The sequence below is a fragment of the Protopterus annectens genome, chromosome 6.part0 (genome assembly GCF_019279795.1).
Source record: "Protopterus annectens isolate FY-2018-M chromosome 6.part0, PAN1.0, whole genome shotgun sequence".
In the NCBI taxonomy this organism is placed as follows: Eukaryota; Metazoa; Chordata; order Ceratodontiformes; family Protopteridae; genus Protopterus; species Protopterus annectens.
In genome coordinates, this window is record NC_056737.1 from 1,011,482,139 (window position 1) to 1,011,510,031 (window position 27,893).

Sequence of the window (27,893 nt, forward strand, 5' to 3'; positions counted from 1 at the left end):
TTTCTTATGAATAGAATATTGTAGACCATAGTGATGTAGGTGCCCTGTGACTAACCACGTCAGTAAGGTGGGCACAGCTTGAATGTAAGACTATATAAAATTGTGTATTTCCTGCATCATGTCAGACAAAACTCTGTACTTGTTTGCTTTTTTGCCTCCTGGTGTACACTAGTAAACTTTTGCATCTGAGCCTCCTGTGTTGTTATCATTTGTTTTTATTTAACAGTTTGGTCCTCCTTGAACTGGAATTCCCTTGGTAAGCTGCAGATCAGAGTGTATCGGTGGTCGAATACTGCGCAGGAGAAGTTACCGAAACGGTTCTTCTTGAAACATAAAGACCTCCGACTGAATTGTCGTCTTGAGAAGCTGGCCACTTTCTGATCTGCGGCCGAAGAGCGGTCTCGAACTGGTCGACCCAGGAGGCTCAGGTAGGAAGATATTTGCCTTTTTTCTGTTTTAGATCAGGGACTAGGTTACAGTAAATGTCATTGTCAGAGATTTGTTATACAGATCAGGGACAAAAAGGAAATTACTGTATATTTTGTCAGAGATCAGGGAAACAGAATAAGGTAGGCAGTTATTCTAGATAAACTGTGTAAGGAACTGGAATACCACGTGGTGAAAAGGGTTACGTAACATTTTCTTTTAGAATGGGAAATCAGTGCACTAAAAAATCGCGAGATCCGCCCCTGACTGATGACACAAAATATATGCAATTACAACGGACTGATAATGTAAGGTATTATACAAAATGGGTTAATAAATACGGATTTGACGGTAAATTAAACAAGATTTCATTAGTTAAACTTTTAAAACAGCTTAAATCTGACGCAAAAGGTCAGGCCAAAAAACAACAGCGATTAGGCATTCCTCAGGCACACAGGTGGATTGAGGAAGTAAACCGAAGGGAACAGAAAACTAAAAATGCAAAAACATTATTTTTAGACAAAGAGGATAATAATACAGTAATAGCGACGGCCCCTCCCCCTCCGCCCCCTCCAATGCCTTTTTCAGGATATGAAGCAGGAGGACAAGCTGGTCCACCTCCACGTTATCCTGAAGCTACAAAAACACTAAAACCATTTGTTAGAGATCCTATTGGAACTAGGTCCCGGACACGTAAAACACTTGGGGACACAGACTTATATCAAATAAGGAGAAACACACTAGAGGAAAATGAGGAAGAAATCTGTCCACTAATTGAGGTACCAAATCCTCAGGCAGGACAGGAAGGGCAGGACCCAACTCTTCTAGTATATAGACCATGGACACCGGAAGATATTCGGAAAGCTACAGAGGGAATCCCTCATCCAAAAATCAATTACACAAAGTTTTTACAAGATTTGCAAGGTATGAGATTAAGTTACCACTTGAATGGGGAAGAAGTAGAAAAGGTAGTTAGACAGATTGTGGGTCCAGACTGGCACATGATTTGTGGCACCTGGAATCCTCGAAATGTAGAGCTTAAACCACTCCCACATAGTGATGCAGAATTAGACAACAGAGTGAAAGGTCTTACAGACCGAATTTCTGAAAAATGGAAACCTAGAGCAGATTGGACTTGCATTAACCAATGCATACAACAAGAGAATGAAACTGTAGATGGGTACTATGGTAGATTATTGGAATGTTTCAATAACCATAGTGGTATGGCTATTCCTGAAAATCAGACACATGATACCTCGTATGAACATCAACTGAAAAATGCATTTTTGAAAGGTTGCATTGCACCTATCAGTAGCTTTATTACAAAGCATATGATAGATCACCGAACAAGTAGGCTACAAGCCTTACTTGAATATGCCAGACATGCTGAAAGACACTTTAATAGTAAAAAGAAAAAGAAGACACAAGTCTTCACTGCTGAAGACGGAGCTGAGGTCTTTGTAGTACAGTCAGGTAAAAAGGGTAAGAAAAATACCCAGGGAAATAGACAATCTGACAAAAGGTCAGAAGATTTTGAAGAAAGAAAAAAGAAAGGTGAGTGCTTTAAGTGCGGTAAGAAAGGACATTTAGCAAGGGATTGCAGGCTAAATAAAAAGGCGACTACAGAAAATAAAGGTGATGAGGACTGACTATATGATAGTGATGAAAATCAGAAATCATCAGAGAAGGAAAACAAACAAAGGGCAAACGTAAATGTAGTGGAAGGAACAGAGGAAGTGCAAGCAGATGTAGAGGATGAAGAAAGTGAAATTTTAGATTTGGCATTACTGAGCTTGGAGCTCTATCTGGCAGACAGAAAACCGGAAGTTACACTTCTGGTGGAAGGAAGGGAAGTGAAATTCTTGTGTGACTCAGGAGCGTCACGAACTTTGATACATCCTTCAAAGTTACCAGAAAATTCCGAATCACCTGACTATATATTAGTGAAAGCAGCAAATGGACAGCTATATAGGGAGCCACTCTCCCATGATATAGCAATAACTGACCCTGTTTCAGGCATGACTCAGAAAAGTAAAATTGTAGTTTCTGCAAAATGTCCAGTAAACTTACTGGGAAGAGACCTTATGCAGATATTTGGCATAGCAGTAGTTCCCACTATGCAGGGTATGGAAGCACAAAGACAAATGGATACTTTTGTGGTGCGACCAGAGGGTGAAACCTTTTATTGGTACAGCCAGGACCTAGTTACGACTGGTCCAGGGGCAGTAACCGGAGAACTGATGAATGTAGCCATCAGTAAGGCCCCCTCCCTTAACACTGACCAACAGCATTTGTTACATTGTACTCTATACTACTGTAGCATGCCAGGACCTGATAAAGAATATGAGCAAGAATTATTCAAAAATCCTGCTAACAGATTAGTATTATGAACCTTGTATTGGGATACTGAGGGAAACAGTGTGGTAAGCTGTTCACTACCTCAGGAATTCATGACACTGTACAAATCTAATAGACTACCACATGTCAGCCTGACAAAGAATAAGGATGTGAGATGGGCAAACTTAGGAGAAAAAGTAACAAGATGGGAAAAACAAACTGATTTAGAATTATCAGAACAGGGAATACAAAAACAGAAATTGAATTGGCTAACACAGACACATCCAGCTGTACACTTACAAACTAGTGAAGACAGCTGATTAGCATTCTTATTAGAAGAAGAAGAAAAAGCCTTGTGTGATATATCAGATATTCTTTGGTCAACAGGCAAATCAGATGTAGGACTTATTCGAACAGCAGGACCAGTTACTATTACACCAAAATCAGCATTTAGACCACAAAAAAGACAATACCCCTTGAGGAAAGATGCAGAGCAAGGAATTAAGCCTATAATAGCAGCATTACTCAAGGAAGGAGTACTGGTAGAATCTCTTGATTCACCATGTAACACCCCTCTATTTCCTGTTAAAAAAGCAAACGGGGAATGGCGGATGGTACAGGATTTACAAGCTGTAAACAATGCAATAATACCCAGAGCACCTACGGTGCCAGACCCACACACCTTGTTGAATGATTTAAAACCACAACAAAAATATTTTACTGTGGTAGATATAAGCAATGCTTTCTTTTCAATACCTATACATCCTGATAGCCAGTATTGGTTTGCATTTACATTTCAGGGTAAAAGATATACCTATACTCGGCTACCGCAGGGATATTGTGAAAGTCCAACGATATTTGCACAAGAAATGGCAAGCAACCTGGCAGGGTTTACTCCACCAGGAGGTAGTCAGATTCTACTTTATGTAGATGACATCTTGCTAGCAGCCCCTACCCAGCATCAATGCAGGGAGGATACAATAGCATTATTGAAATTAGTAGCAGCACAAGGACACAAAGTAAACAAAAGTAAGTTACAACTTTGGAAAAAACAAGTCAGATACCTAGGATATGTAATATCCAATGAAGGTAGAATATTAGACGAAGACAGAAAAAACAGCAATTTTACAGGCACCTAAACCAGCAACCAAGAAGGAAATGATGTCCTTCTTGGGAACGACTAATTTTTGTCGAAGCTGGATATCAAACTATGCTTTAGAATCTGCTCCATTGGCTGATTTAATATATAAAACACCAATGGCAGCACAAGCTGTATTACAATGGACACCTGAAGCAGAAACAGCTTTCTGCAGACTAAAACAATTGATAACTTCATCATTAGTTTTAGGACTTCCAAATTACCACAAAAGATTTTTTCAGACCGTAGATTGTAAACAGGGATACATGACGTCAGTTTTGACGCAACAGCATGGGGATAAGCAACGCCCCATAGCTTACTATTCATCACAGTTAGATCCAGTGGCACGATCATTGCCTCACTGTGTGCAAGCAGTAGTCGCAGCTGCAATGGCAGTACAGGCTTCGGCCTCAGTGGTGTTGTTCCACCCTCTCACATTGAGAGTGCCTCATGCAGTCGCGATAATTTTACTGCAAGAGAAAATAGCATATCTACCTCCCGCTAGACATCTTTCATGTATGACCATACTGCTGAGCCAACCTCATATGGTAATTGAACGTTGTACAACATTAAATCCATCAACGTTACTTCCAACTCCTGTGGATGGCACACCACACAGTTGCCTGCAGGAAATTGAGCAAATAACTTTGCCCAGACAAGACCTTACTGATATGCCCTTGGATGATGCCGAGGTGACATTTTATGTGGACGGTTCATGCAGAAAGGGTCCTACAGGGAAAAATCTAGTAGGGTATGCAGTAGTCACAGATACAGAGATTTTAGAAGCCCAACCCCTACAGCATAACCTGTCTGCTCAAGCAGCAGAATTGATAGCCTTAACATGGGCTTGTACTCTAGCAAAAGATAAATGTGTGAACATATACACTGACAGTCAGTATGCTTTCTCTACAGTGCATGTTTTTGCACAACAATGGAAAAATAGGGGAATGATAACATCTACTGGCAAACCGATTAATCATGCGTAACTTATTTTGAACTTGTTAGATTCCATTCAGTTACCTACTAAAGTAGCTATTTGTAAATGTTTAGCTCATACAAAACAACAGGATGCAATTTCAAAAGGAAATGCAAAAGCTGATGCAGCTGCAAAGCAAGCAGCCTCAGACTCAGAAACTTTACTTTTAACCGAGGAATTACAACCCTCTGAGATTTTGGATTTAGAAATGTTAAAAACGATGCAGACATTAACTACAAAAGCTGAGAAACAGAAATGGGAGAAACGAGGTGCAATCCTCGAAAATGGACTGTATATCTCCAAAGAGAAAAAAACAATATTGCCGTCTAATTTATTTAGATATGCAACTTTGTTGAGCCATGGGCAGTGCCATGTCTCAACAGGGGGGATGGTACAGTTAGTAAATCGAATATTCCAAACATATGGATTCACAAACGTTACACAACAATTTTGTGCAGCATGCCATGTCTGTAATAAACATCATGCACAAGGAGCATTCAAACCCAAGCAAGGGAGTTTTCCTATACCACCATATCCGTTCCATACTATCTGTATAGATTTCATAGAACTGAACAAATGTGAAGGGAAAAAATACTGTTTAGTAATTATAGACATGTTTTCCAAATGGGTAGAAGCTTTTCCAACTAAAAATCCGGATGCAGCAACAGTGGCAAAGGCCCTAATAAAAGAAATAATTCCTAGATTTGGCATACCGGAAAGAATCTATAGCGACAATGGGACACATTTTGTGAATCAGATGATTCACCAACTTGGGAGATTCTTTGGGATCTGCTTGAAGAATCATTGTGCTTACCACCCACAGTCTGCGGGACTGGTGGAAAGATACAATGGAATTTTAAAAAGCAAGTTGAGAAAATTGATAGATGATACACAGAAGAATTGGATTTGCTGTTTGCCTTTGGCACTGCTGAGCATGAGAACAGTTCCAAATGTAAAGGGTTTGACCCCCTTTGAAGTGATATTTGGAAGGGCATATTATGTGCCACAGTGGAAAGCTTTCATGCCTGTGGAACTAGAGGCTGACAGCTCATTAGCTAATTATATGAGGAAACTGTTAACAAATAAAACTGTTTTGCAGTTGAACTCTTTTTCAGATAAAAGACAGACCAGATCGTTGGAAGCAGTGCTGACCCCAGGGTCCTGGGTGTGGTTGAAGGTCACGAAGAGGAAGAATTGGGTGAGTCCAAAGTGGGAAGGACCGTACCAGGTACTGTTGGCGACGCCTACTGCAGTCAAAGTTGCTGAGAGGTCGTCCTGGGTCCACCTGACGCACTGTAAACTGGTAAAGAATTTTCAGCTTGATAAACATTTTGTGACTGACACACAACAAAGGCAGGATGGCCAAGAGCGAAATGAGTAAAAATACAGATAAACCCCGAAGATATTGTTTAATCATTTTGCTAACTATGCATTTATTGACTATGATTGTAATGACTTTCCTTTTGTTGTGGTTCTTCCTACATATAACCACATAAGTGAAAGTGGAGAAACGTGATGAACTGTCCATAGACTGGCATCCAAACTTTAACACATACCTAGCTATGAAGCGTGTATATGTAGAGACTATGAACATTTCAAATTGCTGGGTTTGTACTGCCATACCAACAGCATATGGAGGACTGTTGATGTCCGCTGTCTCCTTGGGGATAAATGAGACTTGGGAAAATTTACTTTTTGATGCAGGTTCTGTAAGATCACAGGACAAAATTGCATTGTATTTGCCTATTACACAGAGGGGAATTGTATGTTTCTATAAGAATGATACACTCCAAGTGGGTTGGAGTAACTGTAACATAACTATATCTTATAAATGCTATATTAAAACTAAAGATAAAAGCACTATTTGTAACGCAAATTATGATTCATATTTGAGCCTAATGAAAACAACATTAAGTGAAGTGCAGAGAAATCCTGTCTTGCATAAACAATTGTCTGTTATAGACAAGAAAATGTTTCATTCAGAATTAACCCGCATCAGTACCAAAGTAGAAAACTGTTATTTTGTTTGTGGGAAAAAAGCATACAAATGGCTACCTGAGAATTGGTCCGGCAGTTGTTTTTTGGGTTATCTGGTTCCAGCTATAAGGCATACTGCAGAATTACCTCTAGGTAAGATCTGAAATGTAAGAGATGTAGCCGAAAACCTGAAGATCCAATCGGAAAACCTGTAAATCCAATGGGAAAAATCGAAGCTGGTTGGAAGAACCATCATTCCGTGAAAGATAAAGAAAAATTGAGTCATATGGACTTGAGTGACAGTGTTATATCCTGGGCTGGAATATTTCCAGCATATGGAGCAGTCAAATCGATCTGGGAGTTGAGAAAACTGTCGAAGCTTCTCGAAGTAAATAGTAACGCAACTTTTTCTGCTCTCGAACTAGTGACTGACAAACTGAATGCAATGAGAACTGTTGTGCTACAAAATCGAATGGCTCTTGACTTCACCCTAGCGGCGAGAGGTGGTACTTGCGCGCTTATCAAAGAAGAATGCTGTGCGTTTATACCAGACAATCGACACGAGATTAATGATCACCTAGAGGTAATACAGCAGGTATCGGCCATGACTGAACCAGGCCCAAACCCACTGACGAACTTTTTCCAGAGTCTGTTTGGTGGGTGGGGTTCTATCCTAATGAATATTTTGATTGCTATTTGTGTTGGTCTGCTCCTATTAGGAGCATGTGTTTGTTGTGGGAATCCCCTGTATGAAAAGATTAGTCAAAGATTTTGTTGATATATCTGTAACTGAAACTTTGTACCAAGACATTGAATTGGAACTATTGATTCCAGACGAAACTTTTTCCGAAATATGAACTAAATGACTTGCCTAGTTGAAAGTCCTTAAAGGAGAAGGCTAGGGGACGATATAACATTGTTTATGTTTCTGAATAGAATAAAAAGTATTAAAAGGGAGGAAAATGTTAGAAAAATATGTATTTGAACATGTATAAAGTGCTAGTTTTAAAGCAAATAGTATATAATGCATTTTATTCTATTTACAATATGGCAATAAGAATGATTTTACATGTAATTGCTTGAAGCTTTGGAGCTGCAGTGTGTTTGAACTCTGACCCTGGCAGTAGCCAGCTCAGCAAGCTTATGTTTTTCACTAATGATTATCTGCTGGGTCAGGAAATTAAATGTATAAAGCATTGAAAATTCTTCTTCCTTCCTCTGAGATAATTGGCCTTGTAAATATTATCAAAGATAAGGCACAGCTGCTAAAGTAAAGTTGCAAGAAGAACAAAGAAGTATATTACATTACTGAACCGACTATTGTATTCGAGCAAGCCTGAAACCTTGAAAGAGTAATATTTACAGAAAGACATTATAACGAACCAGGTGCTTTGCAAGGCTGTATTATTCCCATGGGAAAACTTTTAAAATGTATAACATCAGCTTTTTCTTATGAATCGAATATTGTAGACCATAGTGATGTAGGTGCCCTGTGACTAACCACGTCAGTAAGATGGGCACAGCTTGAATGTAAGACTATATAAAATTGTGTATTTCCTGCATCATGTCAGACAAAACTCTGTACTTGTATGTTTTTTTGCCTCCTGGTGTACACTAGTAAACTTTTGCATCTGAGCCTCCTGTGTTGTTATCATTTGTTTTTATTTAACAGGTTCACAGACATCCTACACAGCCATACATCTGTAACTGCCAGATTTCAAGTGACATTAAGCATTATAGTGTAAAAGGAGATGGTGCTTTGATAACTAATGTTTTCAATTAAAGTGCTTATTATTCATATGGTCACCGCATATGGTTTCCAGTCTGATAATACACACAGCTATGCATGTGTGTATATGTACGAGTTCACAGAAAATGTTGCAATAAAAGTCTTAAAGGAGATGGTGTATTGAGAATTCATTATCATAACTCTCAACATCTTGGTGCAAGAAATCTAGACAAAGCTCAACAAAATGGGGGGACAAAGGCCCAAAAATAGGGGACTTTTTTAAATACTACTCTTATAAACTTAGAAAGTTGCTAGAGTAACAGTGATTGTTTTAACATACATTTTCTGAAGGATTTAAAGTCTGAAACTCAAATGTATGTTATTATTTAGTGACTTTAATCCTCAGATCATCACAGTGATTTGCCAGAAAAATCACAAATTTTATGAGAAACAGACCAAAAATATGAACCAAAAACCTAGATATTCTGTGAAAATCTGGACATTTGAGACGTATCATTATATTCAAAGCAAGTGCACATTATTCCTGTAGTCAGTGCTTGTGGGTTCTAATCCCATGGCAGCCAGCTGAGAAATTACCAGCTGTCTAACTTAATTTGTGCACATGAGCATACCTCTCAACTGTCACAATTTTTGCAGAATGTAATCACTACTTTCTCATATGTCTGGTTCTTGAGTAGCAGATACATGACCTTATTTGGAATGCAATTTATTGGCAAATCCGTTATCAGAACACCTTACTACTAATGTATGAGAACACTATGTAACAATGTTCCCTGTAGTTGTGCCTTTGTACCACCATTTGGTAGGGCTTTGCCCATACTGTCCCATGCTAACAGGTTGAGAGCTATGTACGTGCAACATCATCTATACAATATTTGCAGTCACTGTACTCACAATTGAAATCTAAGATATGTAGAAGTATCTACTAGTAGTCTGTGTAGTAATATTACCTGCGAAGTTACTGTTTTTTTTCCTCTCACCCCACCCCTTCTCTTCTTTAATTTATTAATTTATATTTATTATTATGATTTGATATTAATATAGTATTTGCATCTAACTCTTATGTTATATTTCATATTGCTTTGATGTTAATATAGTTTTGCTTACGCCATTTATTGTTGTTTCTCATTATATTCCTTTATATTTCTTTTCACTAATCATTATTATCTTTTATTATATTAATATTAACATTGGTTTGGTTATGTTATTTTTACATTATGTTTATATTTAATTTACTACAGCTTGACAGGGGAGGCTGGTTCCAGATGATCCACCTACCTTGGCTCCCCCGACCATGGCACCGGGGCCCAGCATATCTGGGCTGCAACCTGGTGGAGGCTCCTCTGCTGCTGCTGCACTACCTGGGCTGTCGGGTAATTCTGCCCCAGAGGCTGGGTTTGGTCACCCCTCTGGGAGTGGCAGTGGAGGGGGTAATTATGTCACCCGCGATGAACTGCTAGGCATGGTGCAGGGGCTGCTATGATAAACTCTCACTGCACACCTATGCCAGATGGAGAGCATGCTGTCCATGCTGGTGGTGTAGCCTCACCCTGTGCACTGGCATCAACCACTACCTCCACAGGAGCAGTGAAGGAACAGTGCTGACAGTCCCATGGGTGAGGACTTGAGTCACACTGCTACTGTGTCTGACCTACATGGGACTGGGATTCCACAACACCCTCCCCAACCAAGGTGTTTACCCCCCTCTTGTGTCACACACCAACCCTGTTTGCTGTCTTGTCAGTCTTGTCTGTCTGCAAAAGCTTCCTCATCTTCCTAATTTACCTCCCCCACACACACCTATGTCCCTTCCACAACGTTCCAGTCTCACCTTCTAAAAGAAAAAAAAAAAAAAGAACACCTGTTCCCCCCCAAACACATAGCTCTCCATTTCACACATGTGTCTACTGGACAGACTTAATCTGGTCTAATTGGCTTGACAACGCACTTCTGTTGTCCTCACCCTTCTCTCTGGGGGTGACAGTCCAAATTTGCTAAAAAATCTGTTAAAGTGCACAGCTGTTGCTGTAAAAGAAATTGATAGTTATGGTTCTTTCCTACACCCTTCTTGCACATATCCACCTGCCTTTCACTATGTTTTCCCCACTACTTGCAACCCATTTCCCCACGGTCCCATCTTCCCATTTTTCATTTCTTTAAAGACTTTTTGCACGATGCTGTGCGACAAGCAGCATGACTAATCTAAATAGTGCTATATTGATATATGTGCTGTATTGATATATGTGCTGTATTGATAAATGTGCTATATTGATAAATGTGCTATATTGATATATGTGCTGTATTGATATATGTGCTGTATTGATATATGTGCTGTATTGATAAATGTGCTGTATTGATATATGTGCTATATTGATAAATGTGCTATATTGATATATGTGCTGTATTGATATATGTGCTGTATTGATATATGTGCTATATTGATAAATGTGCTATATTGATATATGTGCTGTATTGATATATGTGCTATATTGATAAATGTGCTATATTGATATATGTGCTGTATTGATATATGTGCTATATTGATATATGTGCTGTATTGATATATGTGCTATATTGATATATGTGCTGTATTGATATATGTGCTATATTGATATATGTGCTGTATTGATATATGTGCTGTATTGATATATGTGCTATATTGATATATGTGCTGTATTGATAAATGTGCTGTATTGATATATGTGCTGTATTGATATATGTGCTGTATTGATATATGTGCTGTATTGATAAATGTGCTATATTGATATATGTGCTGTATTGATATATGTGCTATATTGATATATGTGCTGTATTGATAAATGTGCTATATTGATATATGTGCTGTATTGATATATGTGCTATATTGATATATGTGCTGTATTGATAAATGTGCTATATTGATATATGTGCTGTATTGATATATGTGCTGTATTGATATATGTGCTATATTGATATATGTGCTGTATTGATAAATGTGCTATATTGATATATGTGCTGTATTGATAAATGTGCTGTATTGATATATGTGCTGTATTGATATATGTGCTATATTGATATATGTGCTGTATTGATAAATGTGCTGTATTGATATATGTGCTGTATTGATATATGTGCTATATTGATATATGTGCTGTATTGATAAATGTGCTGTATTGATAAATGTGCTGTATTGATATATGTGCTGTATTGATAAATGTGCTGTATTGATATATGTGCTATATTGATATATGTGCTGTATTGATAAATGTGCTGTATTGATATATGTGCTGTATTGATATATGTGCTATATTGATATATGTGCTGTATTGATATATGTGCTGTACTGATATATGTGCTGTATTGATATATGTGCTATATTGATATATGTGCTGTATTGATAAATGTGCTATATTGATATATGTGCTGTATTGATATATGTGCTGTATTGATATATGTGCTGTATTGATAAATGTGCTATATTGATATATGTGCTGTATTGATATATGTGCTGTATTGATATATGTGCTGTATTGATATATGTGCTGTATTGATAAATGTGCTGTATTGATAAATGTGCTGTATTGATAAATGTGTGTTAAATAATAATAATCACGTTCAAAATGTATGCCTGCACCCTATTTCAAACCAACAACCATCGTACCTACAGACTAGTGCAGCAACCCACCAAGCCACACAGCTGCTAATTAACCCATCTGTTTCAAGCAAAACATAGTCATCATAGGTTCATAGGTTCATAGGTTCATACTAGGCTATCTGCCCTAGGGCATTTATAAGCCTAGCCAGAGTGTGTTTGGCTTTCGCCACCCATTTTAAATTGATTTTGCTATGCCCTTTTTTGAGGTTAGTATACTGTGCCTCTGTCTAACAGTGACACAGAAGTGATACCAGGGGTAAGCCTACGATCTCCCATCCACTCATCAAGATTCCTCTTGAAGAGAGTCAATGTGGGGCTCTGCCTAACCTGGACTGGGATTTTATTCCAGAGTGAAGGGAGCCTCTGGGTTATGAATCTGTCCCTCCAGCATGTCCTATTTATTTCAGTGCTGAGGTTCAAGTCTCGAGCGTAGCTCGATGGGATTTGGATTTTCTGAGGTGCAGCATGTCCATTAATTCTGGGTTGGACATGGCTTTATACGTCAGGCACAGATCGCCTCTGAGCAGGCGGTATGCCACTGAGTAGAGCTGGAGTTTCTTTAACCGGGCAGCATATGGCATCTGTTTGAGCCCTTTGTTGCTCTTGGTGAGGTACTTTTGGGGTCTTTCCAGTTGCTGCAGGTGTCTGGTAAGGTACATCCCAAAAGGGGCATTGTACTCAATTATGGGCCTGATGAGGGATGAGTAAAGAGGTACGATGACCTCCCCTGATCTAGATGTGAATCCCTTCATGATTAGGTGGGCTATATAAAATGTTTTTCTAACCACTTTGGCCACGTGGTTGTCAAATGAGAGATTGCTATCAACTTGGGTCCCCAGGTCCCTAATGACTTCTTCTGTACTTAATGGATTACCACCTATGTGGTAATTTGTGGGCAGTTTGTTTTTGCCAAAGGGGATGATTATACACTTTTTGGCGTTTAGCTTGAGGCCATGGCTCTGGCACCAGTTGTCTGTTTCTATGAGGCCCTTTTGGAGGATGCTTGTGTCGGCTGGAGAGTTGATTATGGCGCCCAATTTGCAGTCATCTGCGAACTTGGTCAGCCACAGTCCTTCCGTGTTGGCCTGTACCGCCGAGAAATATATACCGAACAAGAGAGGTCCCAGGACTGAGCCTTGTGGGATGCCACTTGTAACTGGTTTGGAGTCTGACATGGCTCCAGCAATTCTAACCATGTGGGTTCTGTCCTTGAGCCAGTTTGCAACCCATCTAGTGACATAGGGGTTTATATTTAAGCTGGTGAGCTTATCTATAATGCCCGAGTGGGGTATTGTATCGAAGGCTTTGCGAGGTCCAGGTAGGCTGTGTGGACCACCTTCCCTCGTCAATGGCCTTGGTGACTGTTTCAAAGAAATCGACCAGGTTTAAGAGGCAGGATCTGCCCTTAACAAAGTCAAACTGGGTAGGATCCAGTGTCTGTAGGTCCCCAATATCTTTATTTATGAGGTCCATGATGATCCTTTCTATAGCTTTGCAGACCAAGCTAGTCAGGCTTATGGGGCGATAGTTTCCAGGATCCGTTGAGGCACCACCTTTGTGGAGAGGGACCACTGTTGCTGCACGCCACTCTTTGGGTACATATCCTGTAGTAAGGCTAAGATTGAACAGTAGTTTTATGTTTGGGTTTAGCTCTTCTTGGAGTTCATGTAGGACGCAGCCGGGACACCATCTGGTCCCACTGATGCTGTGTTTTTGCTTTGGAGAGGCGGCTCTTACCTGAGCATCTGAGATGTCAGGGGCAGCACTCTGTTGGGATAGATAATTGCCCTTTTGGTGGGGAGGGGGAGAAGTTTGCACTGAACCTGTCAGCTAGGATGTTGGGAATGTCTGTGGGCTCGGTGTATTTTTTGTCATTTTGGACTAATTCTAAGCATATCTGGGAATTCCCACCCAGGTTCCTAACATAACTAAAGAAAGCCTTGTGATTATCCTTAGTGTCCTGTGCAATTTTTCTCTCGAAGCTGGCCTTAGACGATTTTATGAGTGCCCGTAGTTTTTTGCTAATACTGATCAGAGATGCCTTCCCTTTTTGGGATTTTGCTCTATCATGTAGTAGCTTCCTCCTTCTATTGTATAGTTTGTTTATGGCTGGGGTCCACCAGACAGGACGTCTGCCTTTGGAGGATTGGGTCTTGGTTTTATTTGGGATTGCATGATCCATGCATTCCTGAAGGTGTTCATAGAATGCGTTTATAAAGGATTCTGTGGTCTGGGCCGTATTTTCCACAGGCCCAGGGGCTTTGAAGGATTTCGCCTCGGTTTTGAGGCGTGTGAAATTTGCTTTAGAGAAGTTTTTCACTGTGGTTTTCTGGGCAGGGGGTGGGGTCGGGATGTGAATATCCAGTGAGATTAGTTTATGGTCTGATCTTACCAGTGAGGGATACACTTCTGGTCTGGAGCATAGTGTCCCCATGTTGGTGATGATCAGGTCCAGTATGTTTTCCCTCTTGTGGGAGTGGTAACAAGTTGTTCCATAGCATTTGAGTTTATAAATTCTAGGAACCTTTGGGCTAGGGTGTTGGAGCTAGAGTAATGCTCCCAGTCTATGTTTGGGCAGTTGAAGTCGCCCAATATAATGGTGTTTGGAGAGACCTTCATATTTTCCAGTATTCTCAGGAAGGCCAAGTGGGGTTCCTGTGTTTGGGAGGGTGGTCTGTAGCAGGCTATAAACTGGAAGGCAGTTTTACCCACAGTTAGTTGCACATGGATAGTCTCTGATGCTTCGTGCTGTGCCACCAACCTGGAGGTGTGGGTATCTTTGACGAATATTGATACTCCCCCTCCTTTTGTGGTTCAGTCCAAGTTTTGGGGCCGAAAAGCATGGTATGAGGTATAACCTGGTAGTGCTGGGGTGCTCTCGGGAGCCTTGAACCAGGTTTCTGTTACTGCACAGATATCGATGTTCTCCATGCTAAGGAGAGTTTCGAGTGCGTGCATCTTTAGGTTTAGACTTCTGGCGTTGAGTAGCATTACTCTTCGTTTCTTATCCCTTGTGATACCTATGGAGGTGGGTTTGTCTTTTGAGCCTTGCCTAAAAAAGGCACTATGGGGGTAGCAAGAGCCTTTGCCAATATCCGAAAGCCCAGGGGTGACAGGTGCAAGCCATCCCTAGCGAAGCATCGTGGCTTGTCGAGCATGTCATCCCAGGCTGACAGGCATTGGATCCCCTTTGAATGACACCAACACTTAAGCCAATTGTTGAAATTGATCATCTTGTCTTCATATTGTGGCATCATTCTTGGTGAGGGTAAGATGCTACTCAAGGTCAGGGTCATACCGGCCTGGGCTACATGCTCAGAGAGCTCCTCTATGTCTCTTTTCATGTAGTCCAGGGAGGTACGTCTCAGGTCATTCACACCAGCATGGACAATGACTGAGTCATATTTGTACTTGCCTTGGAGTGACCTGAGTGCTTGTGTTATGTGGCGGATCCTAGTGGCCGACAGGCAGCTCACCGTGACCTTCTCCTTGTTCAGCCTGGTGAGCGGGACGTCAGTGTGCCTGACGATAGAGTCACCTATTACAAGTGTATCAGGTGTGTTGTTTAGCCTTAAGGGCTGTGACTGTTCAGCACACTGGCTTTGTGAGTTATGTGTTGCACGTGTTTTGTTTTGGGGTAGCGGTTGCTTGGGTGTCTGCTTTGGAGGTCTCTGCTGCTTAGGCAGATTTTTATTTAGAGCCTCCGAGTATGTTTTTGTGTGTTTATGTGTTTGGTTTGTTGTCGTGGTAGGTCTATGTGAGACTGGAATTGTAGTGCGTGTGGTTTCCTTCTCCTCCTGACTGGTTACGCCAGTACTGAGTTGAGAGAGCTTAGCCTCCAGTTTGGCTATATGGTTGCATCTCTCACATGTGTTGGAATTTGTTGGGAGGAGGAGAGGGTTGTCTGTGTACATGAGGCAGTTGTAACATTGCCTCAAGATTCCCAGATTCACCTGCTGGACCGGAGAGGAGATTGACATCTGACCTTTGGACATGCTAGAATAGTATTGGGAATTCCTTTATAATTGAAAAAAGGGCCAATGGGGAACAAGGTACTCAAGGGGAGTTTGTGAGGGTGTAGTGCTTTTAATTTTTTAGAGCTGACTTATATAATTGCTTGTGCATCATCATCTTCTTTCAGCTGTTCCCATTAGGGGTCACCACAGTGGATCATGTTTCCATTTCTTTCTGTCCTCTGCATCTTGCTCTGTCACACTGACCACCTGCATGTCATCTCTCACCACATCCATAAACCGTATCTTAGGTCTTCCTCTTTTCCTGTTACCTGGTAGCTTCTTCCCAATATACTCAGCATCCCTCCTCAGCACATGTCCAAACCAATGTAATCTTGCCTCTCTGGCTTTGTCTCCAAACCTTCCAACCTAGGGTGACCCTCTAATATACTTATTCCTGATCCTGTACACCCTCATCACACCCAGTGCAAATCTTAACATCTTTTACTGCCACATCCATCTCAAACTCCTGCCTTTTTGTCAGTGCCACTGTCTCCAAACCATATAACATAGCTGGTCTCACTACCCTCTCGTAGACCTTCCCATTCACTCTTAATGGTACTCGTCTGTCACAAATCACTCCTGACACTCTTCTCCACCCACTCCATCCTGCCTGTACTCTCTTCTTCACCTCTCTTCCACACTCACCATTACTCTGAACTATTGATCCCAAGTATTTAAACTCATCCACCTTCGCCACCTCTACTCCTTGCATCCTCACAATTCCTCTATCCTCCCTCTCATTCACACACATATATTCTGTCTTAGTCCTGCTGACCTTCATTCCTCTTCTCTCTAGAGCATATCTCCATCTATCCAGGGTCTTCTCCACCTGTTTCCTAGTCTCACAGATTACAATCACAATGTCATTTGCAAACATCATAGTCCACAGGAACTCCTGTCTGATCTCGTCTGTCAAGCTGTCCATCACCATTGCAAATAAAGGGCTCAGAGCTGATCCTTGATGTAATCCCACCTCCACCTTAAATGCATCTGTCAATCCCACCGCAGACCTCACCGCTGTCACACTACCCTTGTACATATCCTGTACCACTCTTAAATACTTCTCTGACACTCCTGACTTCCTCATACAATACCACAACTCCTCTCTAGGCACCCTGTCATATGCTTTCTCTAAATCCACAAAGACACAATGCAACTCCTTCTGACCTTCTCTGTACTTCTCCATCAACACTCTCAGAGCAAACATCGCATCTGTAGTGCTCTTTCCCGGCATGAAACCATACTGCTGATCACTAATCATCACGTCCCTTCTTAACCTAGCTTCCACTACTCTTTCCCATAACTTCATGCTGTGACTGATCAGTTTAATCCCTCTGTAGTTACTACAGCTCTGCACATCACCCTTATTCTTAAAAATCGGTACCAAAACACTTTCTCCATTCCTCAGGCATCCTCTCTCACTTTCCAAGATTTCATTAAACAATCTAGTTAAAAACTCCACTGCCAGTTCACCTAAACACATCCATGCTTCCACAGGTATGTCATCTGGACCAACAGCCTTTCCATTCTTCATCTTCTTCATAGCTATCAAAACATAGCACTTGCCATTTTCTCATCATTAAGCGTGTTTAAGCAGTGCTGCACATCACACCGCATCAAGCAAACCTGCTTAAAAATGTATGGAAACAATGGCACCTGTAACTTAGAGTCTGGTGTAGGAATTCATCAGTAGAAAGCCTGACACAGAACAGTGACTCTACATTGGTTTAGGAATAGATCAGTAGAAAGCCTGACACAGAACAGTGACTGTACATTGGTGTAGGAATACATCAGTAGAAAGCCTGACACAGAACAGTGACGGTACATTGGTGTAGGAATACATGAGTAGAAAGCCTGACACAGAACAGTGACTGTACGTTAGTGTAGGAATACATGAGTAGAAAGCCTGACACAGAACAGTGGCTGTACGTTGATGCATTGATGTAGGAATACATCAGTAGAAAGCCTGACACAGAACAGTGACGGTACGTTGTTGTAGGAATACATCAGTAGAAAGCCTGACACAGAACAGCGGCTATACGTTGGTGTAGGAATACATCAGTAGAAAGCCTGACACAGAACAGTGACTATATGTTGGTGTAGGAATACATCAGTAGAAAGCCTGACGCAGAACAGTGACTGTACATTGGTTTAGGAATACATCAGTAGAAAGCCTGACACAGAACCGTGACTGTATGTTGGTGTAGGAATACATCAGTAGAAAGCCTGACACAGAGCAGTGACCGTATGTTGGTGTAGGAATACATCAGTAGAAAGCCTGACACAGAACAGTGACTGTACGTTGGTGTAGGAATACATCAGTAGTAAGCCTGACACAGAACAGTGACTGTACGTTAGTGTAGGAATACATCAGTAGAAAGCTTGACACAGAACAGTGACTGTACGTTGGTGTAGGAATACATCAGTAGAAAGCCTGACACAGAACAGTGACTGTACGTTGGTGTAGGAATACATCAGTAGAAAGCCTGACACAGGACAGTGACTGTACGTTGGTGTAGGAATACATCAGTAGAAAGCCTGACACAGAACATTGACTGCACGTTGGTGTAGGAATACATCAGTAGAAAGCCTGACACGGGACAGTGACTGTACGTTGGTGTAGGAATACATCAGTAGAAAGTCTGACACAGAACAGTGACTGTACGTTGGTGTAGGAATACATCAGTAGAAAGCCTGACACAGAACAGTGACTGTACGTTGGTGTAGGAATACATCAGTAGAAAGCCTGACACAGAGCAGTGACTGTACGTTGGTGTAGGAATACATCAGTAGAAAGCCTGACACAGAACAGTGACTGTACGTTGGTGTAGGAATACATCAGTAGAAAGCCTGACACAGAACAGTGACTGTACGTTGGTGTAGGAATACATCAGTAGAAAGCCTGACACAGAACAGTGACTGTACGTTGGTGTAGGAATACATCAGTAGAAAGCCTGACACAGAACAGTTACTGTATGTTGGTGTAGGAATACATCAGTAGAAAGCCTGACACAGAACAGTGACTGTACATTGGTGTAGGAATACATCAGTAGAAAGACTGACACAGAACAGTGACTGTATGTTGGTGTAAGAATACATCAGTAGAATGCCTGACACAGAACAGTGACTGTACGTTGGTGTAGGAATACATCAGTAGAAAGACTGACACAGAACAGTGACTGTACATTGGTGTAGGAATACATCAGTAGAAAGCCTGACACAGGACAGTGACTGTACTTGAGGTCTCTAACCGCAGGTAACTGTGTACTTCTATCTGCAACATTTTAAAATACACCTGCTAAAACATTAATGGAAATGTTGGCGTTTAACTGTGACTCTGATAGAGAAATACATCCCTATAAAGTCATGCACATAATAATGGATGTAAATGACGTAATAGCATGTAAATGTGCTATTATATGTTGAAAATTACAGCTGCTGTAGTAGTAAGTCAGTAACTCAGTCTGTTAAATGCTTTGAAAACATTAATTTTTGGTGCACATGGTCCTGGATTCAAATCCAGTGGTGTCTATCATTTAAAATACATGTATGTGTACATCACCATTGTGAATTCTGTAATGAATGAGTGTGCCATCAACTATTTATCCACCCAAAGCATTTCAGATTAAATGTCTGCTGTTTAATGATGGAGGTCAAAGGCCTGCAGATAGGAACACAGTTGATTTAGTTCTATTATAACTCTAGAGAGTGCATAGAGTGTTAGGTCATACATTATTATGCCATCACCAAGGATTTTAAGTTATGTAACACAAATGAGGCACAGTATTATCAGACTGCAGCCCACAATGACGTGCTAGTGATATTACAGACATGCACAGCTGCACAAGTAACATAGATATATGGCGGTTGTGGTAGATGCAAGGGTGCAGAATACAAACATAGCCAGCAGAAAGGTGGAATTCAAAAGATTTAATATAAAAAACACATAGCTAGGTAGAGGGTAGTAAGCCCAAATACCTGTCTCAAACCAGTTTCAGCTGTGATAGCCTTCTTCAGTGAGTTAACAAAAACACATAGTAACCATTCATATAGGTATATTTATATATATAGTAACATAAAGACAGTTCATTGGCGCATTAGAATTGGTCATTAAGACCAGGTGGGAACAAAGCCCCTAATTTAATGATCCATTTACGTTCCTTGAAATTGAGTAAATCATGCCATCCTGATTTATCCCTACATTTACCTATAATGCAATCAATAACAGTATAATAAAAAGAAGCAGAGTTATGTTTACAGACATGTTTAAACAGAGCATTCTTAGAACGCTTGTTCCTAATGTCACTATGATGCTCCCCAATCCTGAGGCGAAAAGGCCTAGAGGTTTGTCCCACATAGAATGAGGAGCATGAACATGTGACTAGATAGATGACCCACTCTGTACTACAGTTAGCCCAGAAGTTGATGTTGAAAACTTCCGACGTGTTGCGACTACTGAATTCCCTCGTATGTTGGACTTTGTTGCAATAAGTACAATGGCCACATGGTATACAACCCAACATTGGGCCCCCCTTCAGTGTATGTTGAGTGGGGACAATGGAACTAGGAACCGCCCTCTTATAGTGGCTAAACAGGGATCCCAATGTCCGTCCTCTTCTAAAGGAAAAAGAGCATCTGTCCTTCAAAAAAGAGTGTAATCTCTCCTCAGCCATCAAAATGTTCCAGTGACTATTAATGATATTCATAAACCCACATGTATTACGTCCATATGTGGTCACCAAATGAACCAGAGAATCAGATGAATCTTTATGTTTATCCTTGTATTGTAACAAGTCAGTTCTATTCTGATTGGAAGCCCAATGACAAGCAGTGCTGACATTACCAGAGGGGTAACCCCTCTCACGAAACCTGTGTATTAAATCATCTCTAGTGTTCTCAAATGTTTGTTGGCTCGAGCAGATCCTTTTGACTCTGAGGAATTGTGATTTGGGGATATTCTGGGTGATGTGTTGGGGTGGAAGCTTGTAGCATGTAAAAGTGAATTATATTCAGGAAATTTCCTGAAAACCCGAGTGGCTATGGTATCATCAGGATTCCTGCTAACCTCAACATCAAGAAAAACAATCGTCTATTTATGAAAATTTAGTTTAAACTCAATTCCCCATACATTGTCATTGAGATAGCCAATGAATTCCTGTAGATAGATTTCATCTGACTTCCACACCACCCAACAATCATCCAGATATCATCTCCAAATATCTAATTCATCAATATATAGATTACGACTAGAGTCATAAATCATAACCTCCTCAATATAAGCCATGAAAAGGTCCGCATAAATGGGTGCAAAAGAGGCACCCATTGCTGTACCTTTGACCTGCCAAAAACATTGGTCCTGGAAGTAAAATACATTACTGGTAAGAACATATTCAGCCAGGCATACTAAAAAAGTATTAAAGCCTGGTTGGTATAAACCAGATCTTCCCAACCAAAAATCCAAAGCCTGCAAACCTGCCCAATGTGGAATATCTGTGTATAGAAAGGTTACGTCCAAGGTGCATAGCAGCCAATGGGCCTCCAATTGCATGTCACAAATGATATCCAAGAATTGAGTAGTGTCCTGAATTCTAGCTCGTATCAGGGGTAGTAGTGGTTTCAGATAGTGTGTCAAATATTCAGACAGAGGTTCAGTAATAGACCCCTGCCCTGATACAATTGGTCTCCTAGGGGGGCATCTAGCATCCTTATGTATTTTGGGTAAAAGGTAAAAGTATTGTTTACATGGAGATGAAACCAACAACTGATGTCTCACTGACTCCGTAATGATGCCCCCTTCCTGAGCCTGTATCAGAAATGAATCAATTTTGGTCTTAAAATGTCTAGTTGGGTCCAATGGCATAGCCATATAATATTTGTTATCCCCCAGTTGTCTCGCTGCTTCTTCATTATAGTTGACACAATCCTGAATCACTACCACCCCACCTTTATCTGCTTGTACAATAACAATTTCTTTGCTGTTCTTGAGTTCCTCTATACATTGTACCTCCTCTTTAGAAAGATTATTGGAGGATACCTGAAAATCCCTGAGGTTGCAATATAAATCCTTCAGGACATTAGCTTGAAAACTGGATACTAAGTGTGACATAGGTGGAGTAAAAGAAGATTTTTTTGAATCTAAACTCTGGAACTTCATGAATAGTGTCATTTTCAAAAAACAATTTCAAATTGAGTAAATGACAGAAATTGACCACATCCTGTGCTAAAGTGTATTCTGGATCAAAAAAGCTGGGGACAAAATTAAGCCTTTTATTAAGAACTTTAATTTGTAAATCACTAAGGTGTACAGATGAAATATTATGTACATTCATACAATTTGTTAATGTTCTATCATCAGTTGTAACAGACCTTCCAAACCCTCCACAGGTTTGGCGTTTTTTATGCTTCCTCCCCCCTCGTCTGTACCTGTACCCAAAGGGTGTGACAAACTCCTTCTTTTGGGATCAGGTGAGGCATCTGTGTGGTTGCCCTCCCCTTCAGTATTGGAGGACATCTCATCCCCTGATATGTAGCTCAATGACTCCGAGCTATGTTTCAGAATGGATTTGGGTCTTTTTCTCTTGGGGGCCAAAGGTTTGCTGCTCGGAAGCCTAAAGGTGACATTCCTAGGCATATAAAATGGTTTGCCTCTTTCATAGTCCCCTATATCCCTTTGGAACTTTTAAAATATTTTGTCCTTTAAAACCTGTTCTAACTTAAGTAATTCTGTTGTTAACTGATTCACCCGGGAGGTGAAAGACCCACTTGATTCAAATTTGTTAACCTCCATACAAATTGTTTCTACCTCCTGAATCCCTTGTTTAACAGCCCGTTCATAAAAGCTAGCTAAAGCATCCACAAAGCCTGAGGATGCTGATTGTTGGATCTGTGTCCACTCATTTGTTAATTGTTCATCGATATTATGTACCAAAGGTTGTACTTTCACCCTCAAACCTTGTGGTGTAATCTTTTTGAGTTGGTAAGCCTTGATCAGGCGTAAATGCCAAACATTGGTCTGAAGACCTTTCATACTTTTACCCAACTTAAAGAACATCGATTCACATTGTTTATCCGGGTCTTGAGTCATCCCTGAAAAATCATTACCCGCATCTGGTAAACCTAAACCAAAAATGGCCAAATCACTCATATCAGATGCTAGGCCTTTCACAAGTGGAGTCAAAGCCATGTTGCAAAAAACATATAAAAATCAACAAAAAACGTCGGTGAATCAATCAATTTTGCAGACAGCAAGAATAAGACTAAAACATATGTACCCTGTCCAAAACCAACCTTTTGGACAGAAAAGTATATAAAAAGAGATAAAGACATGGAAATGGGTGCAATATATTTCCGTTGATACGAACCTTAAATTAAATAAAAAATATAGTAAATTGTCTGTATTGGTGGATATTAAATACAACAATAGACCAAAAATGGAGAGCCTGATCAATAATAGCCAACAGAGATACAATAGCCAGCCCTTGTGATCTAGCCTAAATAAAGTAAAGAAATCACAATGCTGCATATCCAACCAAAAACCACCTTATATGTGGATCTTGAAATAACATAAAATGTCAACCCCTGCTTATTTAATGTCCAAGGAAACACAAAAGGGGTTGTTAATACACAAATATCAATGATACAATAGCTAGCCCCTGTGGTCACATAGGGATAATCCTCTTTATCAAATAACCACACTGCTGAATATCATCATAACCAAAATGAAATCACACCAGTTGGCCGAATGCAGATGGTTCAAAGTATCCACTCAATACCACAACCACCTATGAATGCCAAAAACATATTCCTATCATAAACCCAGTGAATGTGTCAGTGTTAAATCTGCCCATAAACATATATGAGACCCTAATTATAAAGTCTATAATAGTTGCTGTGGACAAAAATGATAATCTTCATAAACATATTGCAACAAGGCAGACTCCAAAAGATCATATATCACCCCTTAAAGCCACCAAGTGGCTACATATTATGATACTGAAAAGCTGAAGGAGACCTACCCCCAAGAGAAAAAGTACCCAAATCAATCACCAATAGAGGATCATTCAATAATGGAGCCTAATATGAAAGGCAACAGTGTTACAAAATAACAATAAATAGTATCACATTGAACAATGGAAGGCAAAATATCTATAATTCAACCAACTAGATGCAATTTGTAAATATAACAAAGTTAAATGTCCACACAATGCCCCTAAAGTCACCAGTGGGTTAACATAATGCATAAACATTACGCTCTAAACTAGAGTTTCAGCGAGTGGTAGAATGCATATGAATTGTTAAACAAACAATAATATTGCTATATTACATGATGTGTAAAAACATAATGAGAACTCCCTGTTAACAATAGATATTCAAACTGAACAATAAGTGCCGAAGCAAACAAACTGTTCCCTTTGTCACAATAGAACTAAGCCCTCAAATGCCCATTTAAACAGCAAACCAAGATATATACCTAAGAAAATAACTTACTATATAAATGACCTGCATGTTGTATAAAAATACAAAAATATATAACAAAAAGAGGGTGGTATCCATCTATAGGTTAGTTACTAATATGACATGTAATAACCACAGAACTGAGTTGTAACCAAAAACGAGGCCCATAAATCCCAGCAAAAAAGTAATTATGAGTCTCACATAAAGAGAAAATCGTAACCAAATACCTAATGGACCTGGCAAAAACCTCTTGTATGACCATGAGGAAATATTAAATGTTGAAGCACATAGACTTCAAACGCTTCCCACAGCCCTACTGTATACAGAAAATAACCAAAAAATGTGTCCAAAAAGTCAAATTGAACATCCAAAACCTGATGTCCATAGCTTGGAATTTGACCATAAACACCCTAGTTTGAAGGTAAAAAAGAGAATTGGTCAACAAATGGAATTGCAAAGTCACCTGTAGTTGCTAATCCATAAATAATGAAGCACATAGATTTGTGACCCCTTGCACAGTCTCACTGCTTTCAAAACTGGAAATATTGATTGTAATCCCAAAATGCCAAATCGCCAAGCCAAGGTCAAATGAAAAATAGTTAAATGTCGAGAATTTGACCATTCAGAACTTTATCTAGATAGAAATGAAAAAGCCCATTAGTGAGTTCAACAATCTAGTCCATATCTTGCTTGTAGATCAGCTGACATCAGGAGGCCACGAAAACAAAATCCAAGAAACCTATACAGAAGCCGATGTATAATATAAGATACATCCACCAGGCAAAGAAAACCAAGTCAAGTGACCAAATATCACCCAGATAACTGCCAGAAATCTATAAAAATACAAAAAAATCTTCCACTTGCAAGTAGGGAAACCACCAGATGGCAACAGCACCAGAGGGGAGGAAGAACCAGGAAGCAACATGGTGCACGTACGGCAACTGCACGGCTGTAAAGTCAGCACATCAGAATACAAAAATAGCCAGCAGAAAGGTGGAATTCAAAAGATTTAATATAAAAAACACACAGCTAGGTAGAGGGTAGTAAGCCCATCTACCTGTCTCAAACCGGTTTCGGCTGTGATAGCCTTCTTCAGTGAGTTAATAAAAACACATAGTAACCATTCATATAGGTATACTTATATATATATATATAGTAACATAAAGACAGTTCATTGGTGCATTAGAATTGGTCATTAAGATGCAAGGGTTACCAGCACACACATTACAGGTGACTACCGTGACATAACACTTGACTTGGCAGTTGTCCAACTGCTTGACATAATGGGAAATTTACCCATCTACACCCAACCTTCTTCTAGGACACCCTAAGCATATTGTCTTTTACTCAATTAGTGATACCTTTGGCTAACATACTTACCTTAAACACATACCTCAAGATCCTCGGGGATGGGTTCCCTTAATCAGGCTCTGGCGGTACACCAAGGCTGCCACAGGTCACACCGTCACTCATAATTGCAGTTGCCATTCACATTCTGCAGCCTCTCTCACTCTGCTTATTGCCTGCAACAGCATCAGCTGCAGCCTGTAGCCCACACGTATGTGTATGTAATAGGTATATACGACAGACATCCTCTCTGTGCTGACGTAGTATCTCTCTGTAGCCCACACGTATGTGTATGTAATAGGTATATACGACAGACATCCTCTCTGTGCTGACGTAGTATCTCTCTGTAGCCCACACATATGTGTATGTAATAGGTATATACTGCAAACATCCTCTCTGTGCTGACGTAGTATCTCTCTGTAGCCCACACGTATGTGTATGTAATAGGTATATACGACAAACATCCTCTCTGTGCTGACGTAGTATCTCTCTGTAGCCCACACATACGTGTATGTAATAGGTATATACTACAGACATCCTCTCTGTGCTGACGTAGTATCTCTCTGTAGCCCACACATACGTGTATGTAATAGGTATATACTACAGACATCCTCTCTGTGCTGACATAGTATCTCTCTGTAGCCCACACATATGTGTATGTAATAGGTATATACTGCAAACATCCTCTCTGTGCTGACGTAGTATCTCTCTGTAGCCCACACGTATGTGTATGTAATAGGTATATACGACAAACATCCTCTCTGTGCTGACGTAGTATCTCTCTGTAGCCCACACATATGTGTATGTAATAGGTATATACTGCAAACATCCTCTCTGTGCTGACGTAGTATCTCTCTGTAGCCCACACGTATGTGTATGTAATAGGTATATACGACAAACATCCTCTCTGTGCTGACGTAGTATCTCTCTGTAGCCCACACATAAGTGTATGTAATAGGTATATACTACAGACATCCTCTCTATGCTGACGTAGTATCTCTCTGTAGCCCACACATACGTGTATGTAATAGGTATATATGACAAACATCCTCTCTGTGCTGACGTAGTATCTCTCTGTAGCCCACACATACGTGTATGTAATAGGTATATACTACAGACATCCTCTCTGTGCTGACGTAGTATCTCTCTGTAGCCCACACATACGTGTATGTAATAGGTATATACGACAAACATCCTCTCTGTGCTGACGTAGTATCTCTCTGTAGCCCACACATACGTGTATGTAATAGGTATATACTACAGACATCCTCTCTGTGCTGACGTAGTATCTCTCTGTAGCCCACACATATGTGTATGTAATAGGTATATACTACAGACATCCTCTCTGTGCTGACGTAGTATCTCTCTGTAGCCCACACATATGTGTATGTAATAGGTATATACGACAAACATCCTCTCTGTGCTGACGTAGTATCTCTCTGTAGCCCACACATACGTGTATGTAATAGGTATATACTACAGACATCCTCTCTGTGCTGATGTAGTATCTCTCTGTAGCCCACACATACGTGTATGTAATAGGTATATACGACAAACATCCTCTCTGTGCTGACGTAGTATCTCTCTGTAGCCCACACATATGTGTATGTAATAGGTATATACTACAGACATCCTCTCTGTGCTGACGTAGTATCTCTCTGTAGCCCACACATACGTGTATGTAATAGGTATATACGACAAACATCCTCTCTGTGCTGACGTAGTATCTCTCTGTAGCCCACACATACGTGTATGTAATAGGTATATATGACAAACATCCTCTCTGTGCTGACGTAATATCTCTATCCCAACATTTCGACCCCAGCATATGAGAAAGG